We start from the raw sequence: 12,185 nt of genomic DNA on the forward strand, positions 1-12,185 counted from the left end.
AAAATAAAGGATTTGAATGCTTAAATATCATCTTTGGCGTTTTTTAATGTGCCCCTCTGATTAAACACTGGCCCCTGCTTGGCCCCCACAGTAGAACTGGTCTAGAACCGCTACTGCCCCAGTAAGGTTGACGTGTGGGAGAGCGCAAGCACGGACAGTATCGCCGACTACCACCGGGAAAGTCTCGTGCCACACCCTCTCAAATGTCCGCTCACTCTGCGTGTCTCCACAACAAGTTAGCCCCCAGAGCGATTTAGAGACTCTGGAGGTGACGTATGGTTTTCGCCGTCGCTAACTGTGCACAGAAAATGATCATAAACAAAGCAGCATGGCTAATTATTATGCACAGTGTCTCCGCTGATCATAAACATAGTGATCGTGAATTAACGGTACGCGCTAACTGTGCACAGAGTGTCCGGTGCTTGTTGTAAACAAACAGAGATCGCTAAGTGAACACCTCCTGCAGCAGCAGCACATACACACTGTACTGCTACAGAGCTAACTGTTAGCCTTTTAGCACATACACACTGTACTGCTACAGAGCTAACTGTAGCTAACTGCTGCTAATGGCAGCTCTTCTTAACAAGCCGGCCTCCGGCTCGTTAGCAGCTCGTTAAGAAGAGTAAGAAGTTGTCGCTGGATTTGTCTCCAGTCACTTTCTTGAAAAATAGTAATGATGTGGGTCTAAAGCATGCTCGCCGATTAGTCTTCTTCTCCGGCAGGCTATACGCTATCCACGGTAATGCTGCCCTCCCCGGTCATATCCAGATCTAACTAACTAAGGGTTTTTGGTGTTTTAAAAAAAAGGTCTTCAAGCCCTGAATCTAACTAACCTTCTGCCTCTAAAACAGTCCTCACACACAGTCACCTCCTTCTCCATGGGCCTGGGGAACTGCCAATCTGCAATAAACAAAACCAATTTTATTACGGCTTACACCAACCACCTTTCTATTCAACTCCTTGCTCTCACTGAGACCTGGATCAAACCTGAGAACACAGCCACCCCTGCTGCTCTCTCCACTAATTACACCCTCTCCCACACCCCGTCATTCTGGGCGAGGAGGTGGGACTGGCCTACTAATTGACAGCAGATGGAATTTCATTCCACTGCTGCATTCCACCAGATATGACACTTTCGAATACCATGCCATTACAGTAACTGCCCCTATTAAAGCCTACATTGTTGTCATTTACTGTCCACCAGGCCAGCTGGGTGGCTTTACAGACGAGCTTGATAAACTGCTGTCTTCCATACCTGATCATGACTGTCCGTTGCTTGTCCTGGGCGACATGAACATCCACTTCGACAGTCCAGACTCTAATAACTTCATGTCGTTAATTCATTCCTTTGACCTCCAGCTGGTCCAAAGTCCTCCTACTCACAAAGCTGGCAAGAACCTTGACTTGATTCTCATCCGTAACTGTGCAACAGATGCACTGGTGGTAACGCCTCTCCATCTGTCAGATCACTTTTATATTCAGTTTAATGAGCAACCCTCTGCTCCTGCACCAATGGTCACGTTCCGCCGTAACCTCCGGAACTTATCCCCAGCCCACTTCTCCTCTATTGCCGCCTCTGCCCTACCTCCACTCAGCACATTCTCCTTTATCTACAAGGCCTGCTTGATCCAACCAATCCCGCCCATGATTGAATGATACCCTTCGATCACAGCGTGCCAAACAAAGAAGCTGCTGAAAGAAAATGGCTCAAATCCAAACTTGCAGACAATCTCATAAACTACCAGACACTATTATCCTCCTTCTCAGCCAGCATCACCGCTGCAAAGACTTCTTTTTACAACAACAAAGTCAACAGTGTCACTGACACCTGGAAACTCTTTTCCACCGTCAAATCACTACTCAACCCTCCGCCTCCTCCCCCTCCTACCTGCCTACCTGCCTCCCCGCGGACACATTTGTATCATTCTTTACAGGTGAAGTTGCAGCAATCAGCAGCCAATTTTCTGACCAGCTCACTCCCCACTTGACTCCTAATACTGTGACATGTAGAAGTCCTACTACATGTCTCTCTGTATCTCAGCTGGGCGGCACTGAATCAGTTGCTAGCACCTCATTTTCTGGCTTTACACCCCTCTCTGAGTGAGGTATCCAAACTGTTGACATGTAGCCGTCCTACTACATGCTCGTTGGACCCTATACCAACAAACCTTCTTCAGTCCATTGGCCCAACCATCACGCCAGCTGTCACACATGTGATTAACGCCTCACTGTCCTCCGCCACTTTTCCCACTGCATTCAAAGCAGCTTGGGTAACACCTCTTCTCAAGAAACCCTCTCTCAACCCTGCTGAAGTCGAGAACTATCGTCCTGCCTTACTTCTTCCATTCTTGTCCAAAACTATTGAACGGAAGTCGCTAAGCAACTTTCAGAATTCCTCCTACAGAATAATCTTCTTGATCCAAATCAATCTGGTTTTTAAAAAAGTCACTCGACTGAAACTGCTCTGTTGTCTGTGACAGAAGCCTTAAAAGAAGCAAGAACAGCAGCAAAGTCCTCAGTTCTCATTCTGCTTGACTTGTCAGCTGCATTTGACACAGTTAACCATGGCATCCTCCTCTCTACTCTCTCTAAAATGGGCATCTCTGGCTTGGCTCTGTCCTGGTTTGATTCCTACCTGACAGGACGCTCATTCAGTGTAACCTGGCGTGGATAGTTGTCAACTTCGAATTGCTTCACCACAGGGGTTCCCCAGGGCTCAGTGTTGGGACACCTGCTATTCGCTATCTACACCACCTCTCTGGGTCAGGTTATCTGCTCACATGGCTTTTCCTATCACTGCTATGCAGATGACACTCAGCTCTATCTGTCATTTCCTCCTGATGGCCCATCGGTCTCTGCACAGGTCTCTGATGCCTCTCTGACATCAACACATGGATGAAGGCACATCACCTCCAGCTGAACCTTTCAAAAACTGAACTGCTGGTCCTCCCTGCTAAACCTACAATACACCATGGCATCAACATAAAAATTGACTCCCTGTGTCTTGCCCCCACCAAGTGGTGAGAAACTTGGGGGTGATGATTGATGACCAACTCAACTTTTCCAGTCACGTCGCCTCAGTTTCCTGGTCATGCCGCTTTGCATTTTACAACATCAGAAAAATCAGACATTACCGAACTCAACATGCCACTTAAGTCCTAACACAAGCTGTCGTCATCTCAGAACTTGACTACTGTAATGCCTCCTGACATGCCTGTCAGCCTGCATATTGAAAGCCCTTCAGATGATCCAGAATGTCTACAACCAGCCAAAAAGGTCACATGGCCAGTGGTGCTGGATCATCCAGGGGCGTCCCTCTCTACCTTTATAAAACTCCTGAAGACCCAGCTCTTCAGAGAGCATCTTCTCTCCTAGCACCACACCACAATTCTACTCCTTAAAGACTCCTCACTAGCACTTATTGCTGCACTAATGGCTCTTCTTGCACTAGACCTTGATTGTTTCCCTTCTTCTGTAAGTCACTTTGGATAAAAGCTTCTGCTAAATGACTAAATGTAAATGTAAATCTTAATTACGCCTAGTTACATACCAGTCCATATAGGGGGAGGATTGTGAAGAAGGGCGCAAAAAAAAGGCTGAATAGTTGGTTCTGAGTGGACTCCAGCAGTCCTTTGGTGTGGTTGAAGACTGGTGGCTGCTGCCTTCCAACTCAAGTTGCTTAAACAAACCTGCTCTGTTGGATTTGAAGCAGTTGAGAGATCTTTTGTAGTGGTCTGCAGTTTTAGTAACCTTTGGGTTCACTAATCAAAATCTTGATGCACCGCTTTGGTGTGGTTATGAATAGGCAACAAGCAGGAAAATTGGAGAGCAGTAGGGGGAGCTGTGTAGCTGTAGACCCCCTTGACAGATGTTCTTCTGACCAATGCCATCACACATCTGTAGGGGCAATGAAATGCAAGGCATCATGGGGAACTGAGTTCTCTGGCTGTTTGGGGACCCAGACACCATTTTTAGAGGCTGACATGAGAAATGCTGTTGCACTTCCATTCAAGTCAGTTCAATATGCACAAATAAACAAAGTCCATCTGTTGCATACCTCTGTTCCCAACAATAATAAAAATAAATTAATATTATTAAAATAATTATAAAACCTAATTAAAGACGACTCTAAAATGGCAAAATAAAGAAAATAATTGGACAGATAAAAAAAATATATATCTATATTTAAAAAAATATTAATTATACTAGAAAATGCATTTCCAGCAGAAAATGCTTACAGATGCTGAAAGCTGTAAAGCTGACGCTAAACTGCAATGCTGGTCTAAAAGAAGTTGAATAATATCAGTAACTTTGATGTAGTATTTTGGACAATATGTATAATATATGTACAGTGTGTATAGTATGTATAGTAAAGAATGTACTTACAGTATGTATAATGTGTGAACAGAATGTATCTCATGTCTAAAATGTGTGTAAGCCTCTTGGACCCTAAAACCAATAGGAATCTTGAGTTGAATGAGCAAATTTAGGGTGTTTTGGGGTTTTTTCAGGATCCGTACTTAACACACTTAACAAACTCCTCCCAGAGATTTAACCCAATCGACTTCAAACGTGGTCAGTACCATCTTAAGACCTTTGTGGTGAAAAGTTGTGCTTAGTGTCATATGTGTGATTTCAGCCATGTTTTCTCCTCAGCCCTTCTCTCAGGCTCGTTTTCTGCTTCTTTGTTTGATTTTTAGTTGGTAAAAATGGGCCAGTCAACAACCAAGCTGAAAGATCCAAAACCACAACTGAACCATCGTCTCCGACATCTTTTCAGAAAAAAAAAAAAAGAGAACCCTCTGGAAAATGAAGAAACTCATGGTGTGCAGCAGCCAACATGGCTACAGAAGATGAAAATGAAAAAAATGGTTGAGGTAAAATTTCAGTATTGTTTGAATATCACATATAAAAACAATACACTGCAAAAACATGTCCATTAAGTTCAATAAATAAGATTTATGAAGGAGAAAAGTCTGCTGCACTCAAGCTGAAACTTGGTGTATTATTTATTAAAAATGAATGAAATTTCTACTATTCTGTTTCTGCAGAACCAAACTGTGAGAATTAAAGACGATCTGGACAAACTTGGGAAAAAAAAGTTTGGATCTTTTAAATTCCGACTCCAGACATACGGGAATGACCCCATTCCTTTGAGCGAACTGGAGGACCAAGACACCAAGGGCATCGCTAAGTTACTGACCAACCACTACGGACCTGAGGAGGCGTTAACAGTCACACAAGATATTTTCATAAAAATAAAAAGGCGTGACCTTGTTCCCAAAGTTGACCGTGACATGAGTAAGAACATTAATGACAAGATAATCATTACAATATCAGGTTCACTTGTTTAAACTTTGCATTGCCTGACCTTTAGCTGCTTAAATTAGCTAACTACTAACTACTCATTCATTTAATTATATTAATTCATGTATTAATTTTACATTTCTCTTGTGTAACGCAGGAGGGGTCAGTCAAAATCAGAGAAGTTCTGCTGACACCGAGGACGACATCAAGGCATCAGGGTCACCATCCAGCACAAAACATAAAAAAAGAGGGGGAAAAAGTTTGTCTTGTGTGTCTGGTAGCCGAACATTAGAATGAAACCTGAGGTGTTCATTGTTTGAACAGTGGAGATGAATTTAACTTACATATTCAATATTTAACCCTCTGAACCCCAACAAGCAGTTCAGATTGTTCTTTTGCACATCATTTCATGTTTTTAACAGGATCTGGTTAGTGCAAATGCTTTATTTTTGGACACATTTTAAATGACACATGTAGAATAAAATGATTCTGACAGAAATATAAACATTTTAGGCTTTGTTTCTGTCACATTTTATAATGGAAACATTACTAACCGAGTGATCTGTTCAAGGACCGTCGGAATGATGAAATTCTGACGATAATGCTTTGTTTTTTTAAGCTAAACTGTATTGTTGGTGAATCTTTACCCCACCAACTGTTCAGAGGGTTAATAGATAAAAGAATAAATAAGACATGACAAAATTATTACAAAACCAAATAAAAGTAAAATACTTGCCAAGCATGGTGAAAGGACTTCCTTATTCATAAAACATCTGCAGCTGCATAAGTTAAGATTATACATTTGATGAAATAAAAGATGTTTTTGTATGTTATTATGAATATGAAATCTGCATATTTTGAAGTGTTCATTTCTTTGCTGTCTGTTGTAATAATAACATGTCAGCAGCTCTGTGCTTGCAAAAAGAAGTAGATTGTAGAAGTCTATGAGAATATGAGCCTACTTCTTACTTGACTGACATTACCAAAATGAGTTTTTGGTCTATGTTGGTCCCACTTAGAGTCAAACAGATGCTACAGCAGAGTATAATTTAGCGCATGGCTACCTTGGATAAACAAAGCTTGACTGCATTAACACTTCTGTCACACGAAGCCTCCAACAGGGAGGCTGGGCTTTGAGTTTTGCTTTCACTTTGAAGACAACTGATTGTCACATTGCCGAAATAAAAGAAAATTCTACTGTTGTAACTTTCTCAAATTCTGTCTCATTGTTATATAAACCGCTGTACAGATGATCCCAAAAAATAAATCAGGCAATATTTTGGAGAAATGTGTATAAAATAAAGCAGCCCTCACATTGATGGAATGGTAAAGCCATAAAAAAACATGGATGTGGTTTGAATATTTCACTGTGTCATCATCATGAATAAATAAACATTGGTGTGTGTGTTCTTGTTGTTGTTTTTAGAAACTACTTATGGCACCTATAGTAAGTCATTAAAATGCTTTATAAATAAATGTCATATTAAAGTAAGTCCTAACATTTGATTTAAATAAAAAATTCAGTTTATAATAGCCCATAAAAATGTGATAAAAAAACGTCTCATAGTATAGTATGCCACCATCTTTGATTAAAAAAAGGTATAAGATGATTAAAAAAATAAGAAAAGGTCTTGATTCATAGTATAGTATGGCATAAAAATATAATAAAGAAGTAATTGCATAGAATGCTACGGAAAAAAAACGCGACAACAAAGGTCATATTATAGAATAAAAAATCCCATAAAAAGTAATTCTATAGCATGCCATAAAATTTGACAATAAAGATCATAGTATAGTTTGGCATAATTCATTTGTTACAAAAAGGTCATAATATAGTATGTCAGACAATTTGATAAAAAATAGTCAGTATAGCATGATGTAAAATTGTGATTAAAAAAAGTCATAGTACACGGTTTCATAACAATGGTTCAAAAAGTGACATTATGGTATGCCACAAGAAATTTTATTTAAAGAAGTCGAATTTAGCATGTGATAAAAAAAAAGTGCGACACAAACTTTATGAGGAAAAACTCCCAGTAGATCAGGTTTATTTCTGACAATGCCAAAAGGCTTTTATCCTACTATGCTCATGTTCTCTTATTCAGTATTTGTCTTATTCAGTAGCTTTTTTCTGTTGGTGTGTGACTTTGCTTCAAAACCACAGCTAATCCTGTTACATGAAACGATGTGACAGGAACTAGCTGAAGTAACCATATAAGAGTCTAGAGCTATTATCAGGTTTAAAGCAGTATTATCATTTCCTTGTCAAGTGTGGTTTTCCTTTCACCAAACAGAAGAATGTAGAGTTACATTGCTCTTTAGAGTAACATCAAACCTCTCATGTTCCAGCAGCTGAAATTCAGACTGGTGAAGACTTTGGTAGGTGAGAAAATCATCTTTTGTATCTTAATGCTAAACGCCAACACCATTAAAGTTGAAATGACCTTCAGCTCACTGATGTTGTGGTTAGCATTTGTATAAAATCTTGAACACACAGGGAGCTACAGGGTTTTAAAAAGCAAATTATTTTACACTTTCCAGGTGTAGATGATTAAATTACCGTATAAAAAGGCAGCTAAGAGTGATTTTGGTGGATCCTGTTTATAAGAACAGCAAATGTAATGTTTAACAGCTTGTTGCATTGGTGACTTGACACCTTCTGTTCATCTCCCTTAAATAAGAAGTTTATGGCTGTGAGATTCCTGTAACCTTTACTGAGAAACCTTTGTCGCTAAGCGGTTGTCACTGATTAAATTTCAATGTAGATTTTGGCTTGATCATGAATACCATTGTTGCTTTTCAGTGGTTATTTTACGTATGTGTACTGTAACTTACTTTGGCCAGCACATAATATGTATTTCTACGTATAGTATGGAATAAATATGATCCTAAATGATTTACATAGCTGTAGAGATCCGGGGGTCTCCACGGGTCGTTAAAGTTGTAATAAGAACAGAAAACAAGTCTTTACCGTCACGCTGCACGTTTATTTCATGCAGGGGAAGCTCAAACACCATTTACTGTATATGCCAGAGTTGAAGGTAAAAAAAAGGAAAAACAATAAAATTTGACAATAAAGATCATAGTATAGTTTGGCATAATTCATTTGTTAAAAAAGGTCATAATATAGTATGTCAGACAATTTGATAAAAAAAGTCAGAATATAGCATGATGTAAAAATGTGATAAAAAATCATCGTACACGGTTTCATAACAATGGTTCAAAAAGTGACATTATATGCCACAAGAAATTTTATTTAAAGAAGTCGAATTTAGCATGTGATAAAAAAAAGTGCGACACAAACATTATGAGAAAAACTCCCAGTAAATGCTATAGAAAACTTGTAGAAATGTTTTGCTTATTTTATTGTTTTATTCTATTCTATAACAAAATTAATTTAGCATTACTGTGCTGAAAGCCAATAAAAGGACCTGCATACTTTTTTCACAACTGGTGTGTGTGTGGTTGACTTCAGTCCTGCCTTCATGCAAAAAAAGTGTTGCAAAGGGGTGAAAGTATGACTGAAGGCTGCACACAGGACTGTTTAAACTGAACAACATATATAATGTTTCTGTATTGGGACAATGCCAAAAGGCTTTTATTCTACTATGCTCATGTTCTTTTATTCAGTATTTATCTTATTCAGAAGCTTTTTTCTGTTGATGTGTGACTTTGCTTCAAAACCACAGCTAATCCTGTTACATGAAACGATGTGACAGGAACGAGCTGAAGTAACCATATAAGAGTCGAGAGCTATTATGTGGTTTAAAGCAGTATTATAATTTCCTTGTCAAGTTTGGTTTTCCTTTCGCTAAACAGAAGAATGTAGAGTTACATTGCTCTTTAGAGTAACATCAAACCTCTCATGTTCCAGCAGCTGAAATTCAGACTGGTGAAGACTTTGGTAGGTGAGAAAATCATCTTTTGTATGTTAATGCTAAACGCCAACACCATTAAAGTTGAAATGACCTTCAGCTCACTGATGTTGTGGTTAGCATTTGTATAAAATCTTGAACACACAGGGAGCTACAGGGTTTTAAAAAGCAAATTATTTTACACTTTCCAGGTGTAGATGATTAAATTACCGTACAAAAAGGCAGCTAAGAGTGATTTTGGTTGCACATCAGACAAACCTCATCACTGTCCATTTTTAAAACTCATCTTAAAACCTATTTTTATTCCTTGGCTTTCAACCCAAATGAGACTCGTTTTAGTGTTTTACGGTTTGCTTTTATTTATTGTTTTTTTTTAATGTTTTTTTTTTTTAAAGCAATGAAACTATTTAAGTATTTATTCCTGTTTTATGTATTTTATTGTTCTTGTTTAGCTTGTTTATGTACAGCACTTTGTTGCGGCTGTGATTGTTTTTAAAGTGCTTTACAAATAAAGTTGAGTTGAGTTTGGTTGATCCTGTTTAAAATAATAATAATAAATAAAATGTTTATGGCTGTGAGATTCCTGTAACCTTTATGAGAAACCTTTGTCACTTAGCAGTTGTCGCTGATTATATATTAACCTAGATCTTGGCTTGATCATGAATATTATTGTTGCTTGTTAATGGTTATTTTACGTATGTGTACTGTTACTTACTTTCCACAGCACAAAACATGTATTTCTACTTATAATATGACATAAATATGATCCTTAATAATTTATATAGCTGTAACTTTAAGCTTGTTTTTCAGTCAGAGTGTAGCTGGTGATTAAAATAGGACCATATAGCATGGCTTCCTAAACCTATTTCCTCTTCAAACCTCTTTCCTCTTGTGTGTCATATAGCTTTAATGAACACCTGGAGTGAGCTGATATACTATTCCTGTGTGTGTGTGTGTGTGTTGTTGTTGTTTTCTTTAGATAGAAAATACTCATGGAGAACTGTACTTTTAATAAACTTTCAGTAGTCAATTTATCTTGTTTTGTTTTCCTTTTTTAAGTCGGATTTCATTTTGACAATTGTCAAAAGTGTTTGTATTTTCATGAACTATAAGTATACAGATACCTGTTAGATCAGTTGGAATGTTGAGGTCTATCTGTTCTGGCTTGCAAGGATAAACAAGCTCGACTGTGTTGTGACGTAACAACATTGGGCTGAAGTTTGGGCGATTAGTGTTTTCTCTGTCACTCAGGTGGAGACAGTACAGCAGGTACAACTCTTCATGCTCAGTGCAGAATTAATCTCCGCAATATGTTTAATAAATAGATGACTGTTCGGTTAACTTTCTGTTCGGAATAACGGCCAGTCTGATGAGACACACAAGGACCTCATAAGGTGAGAAATTCACTGGCTGCTCATGCTTTGTTTGCTTTGAAAAAGGCTTTTGTATGTAAAAACTGAACAATTACTTCCTCTAAATATCTAATTTTGAACTATAAATACTGTTGATGTACCCTCTTGGTTATCATTACTCTGTTAAAAATTGTCTTTCTTTTGGCTGCAAATGTCTTAATGTGTCAGTCGCTGACCTTTAGTTAGAGTGAAACACAGAGAGAGCAACAGAGTAAATATAAACAGCATTCTGATTCTATCCAGATGTAGAAATAATCATTCATGAAAAGAAAAAGGTAAGGGGCTGAATCAGAACCACACCCTGTGTGTAAGAATGGGCAATGGCTGCCAAGCAACGAATGAGGAAACAAAAAAATATGAAAACAATTCATGAACAATGATGAACCTGTTTCTGAGGCAAGTGAATTACTAACGAAAAGGTGAGATGGTGGTGAGTCAGTGATGAGGAAGAAGGCTGGGCAGACAACTGAAATACAACTGTGCAGAAAATAAGTTATACAGAAGTTTTAAACTCAGTATGTTATACAGATGCTGTTGGAATCTTTGTATTCAATAAAGTCAAAGAAAAATGAGTGAAGGCTTTGCTCGCAAGGATAAACAAAGATCGACTGCATTAACACCGCATGACGAATGAGGAAACAAAAAAATATAAAATCATGAACAATGATGAACCTGTTCGTGAGACTAAATGGGCTGGCAGGTGAATTGCAATAATTAATAGCAAAAAGGTGAGATGGTGCCAAGTTAATGATAAGGAAGGCCAAGCAGACAATTCAAATACCACTGTGCAGAAGGTAATTTATACAGAAGGTGTATAACTCAGTTGTTTAATGAACTGATGTTATACAGATGTTGTTTGAATCTTTGTATTCAATAAAGTCAAATAAAAAAGTGAAGGCAGGTCGGGCCATTGCGGTTTTGCCTTGTGGATAAACAAAGTTCGACTCATTAACACTTGTCGAGTAATCTGGAGGTTATTTGAGATCCCTATTAGCCAAACACCAACAAAATGGTATGAGACTGGAAAACCAAGGGACTTACGAGAGTAATGCAGCCGGAGAAACCGGTACATCCCTAACATGATGTAATACACAAGGGCACTGTGATACTGAGGTGATTTTTACTATAAAAGTTGATGATCTGTTATATGCATGGCATTGTATTGACTACTGTTGATCCGACATAATGGATGTTGAAATGATTGCACTATATGAAGTAAGTAATGATTTTTATGTGTAACAATATTACCGTCTTGAAGTGATTAAATGATTTAACTGTTGAGTTAAAGTACAATAATGATCAGTATAATAGTACGTGTGGTAACTGAAGTAATCATAAGAAATGAAATGACTGTAACATTGATTCTGATGAGTGTGTTAAACTAGGGAGACAGTTAGGGCGAAGTTAGTAGAAAAAGGGGAACTGAGACTAGAATGCAGTTGGACTGAGGCACGTTGAGACTTGCCAAAAGGACGGAGACGTGAGAGGAGGAACGAACGGAGTAAATCTGGCCGGCAACAGAGGAATCACAGTTAGAGAGAGAATTAAACCAATAAGACAATGGAGGAGGAATGGTAATAAGAAACCCTTA

This window comes from Centropristis striata, chromosome 9, assembly GCF_030273125.1.
Source record: "Centropristis striata isolate RG_2023a ecotype Rhode Island chromosome 9, C.striata_1.0, whole genome shotgun sequence".
Lineage (NCBI taxonomy): Eukaryota > Metazoa > Chordata > Actinopteri > Perciformes > Serranidae > Centropristis > Centropristis striata.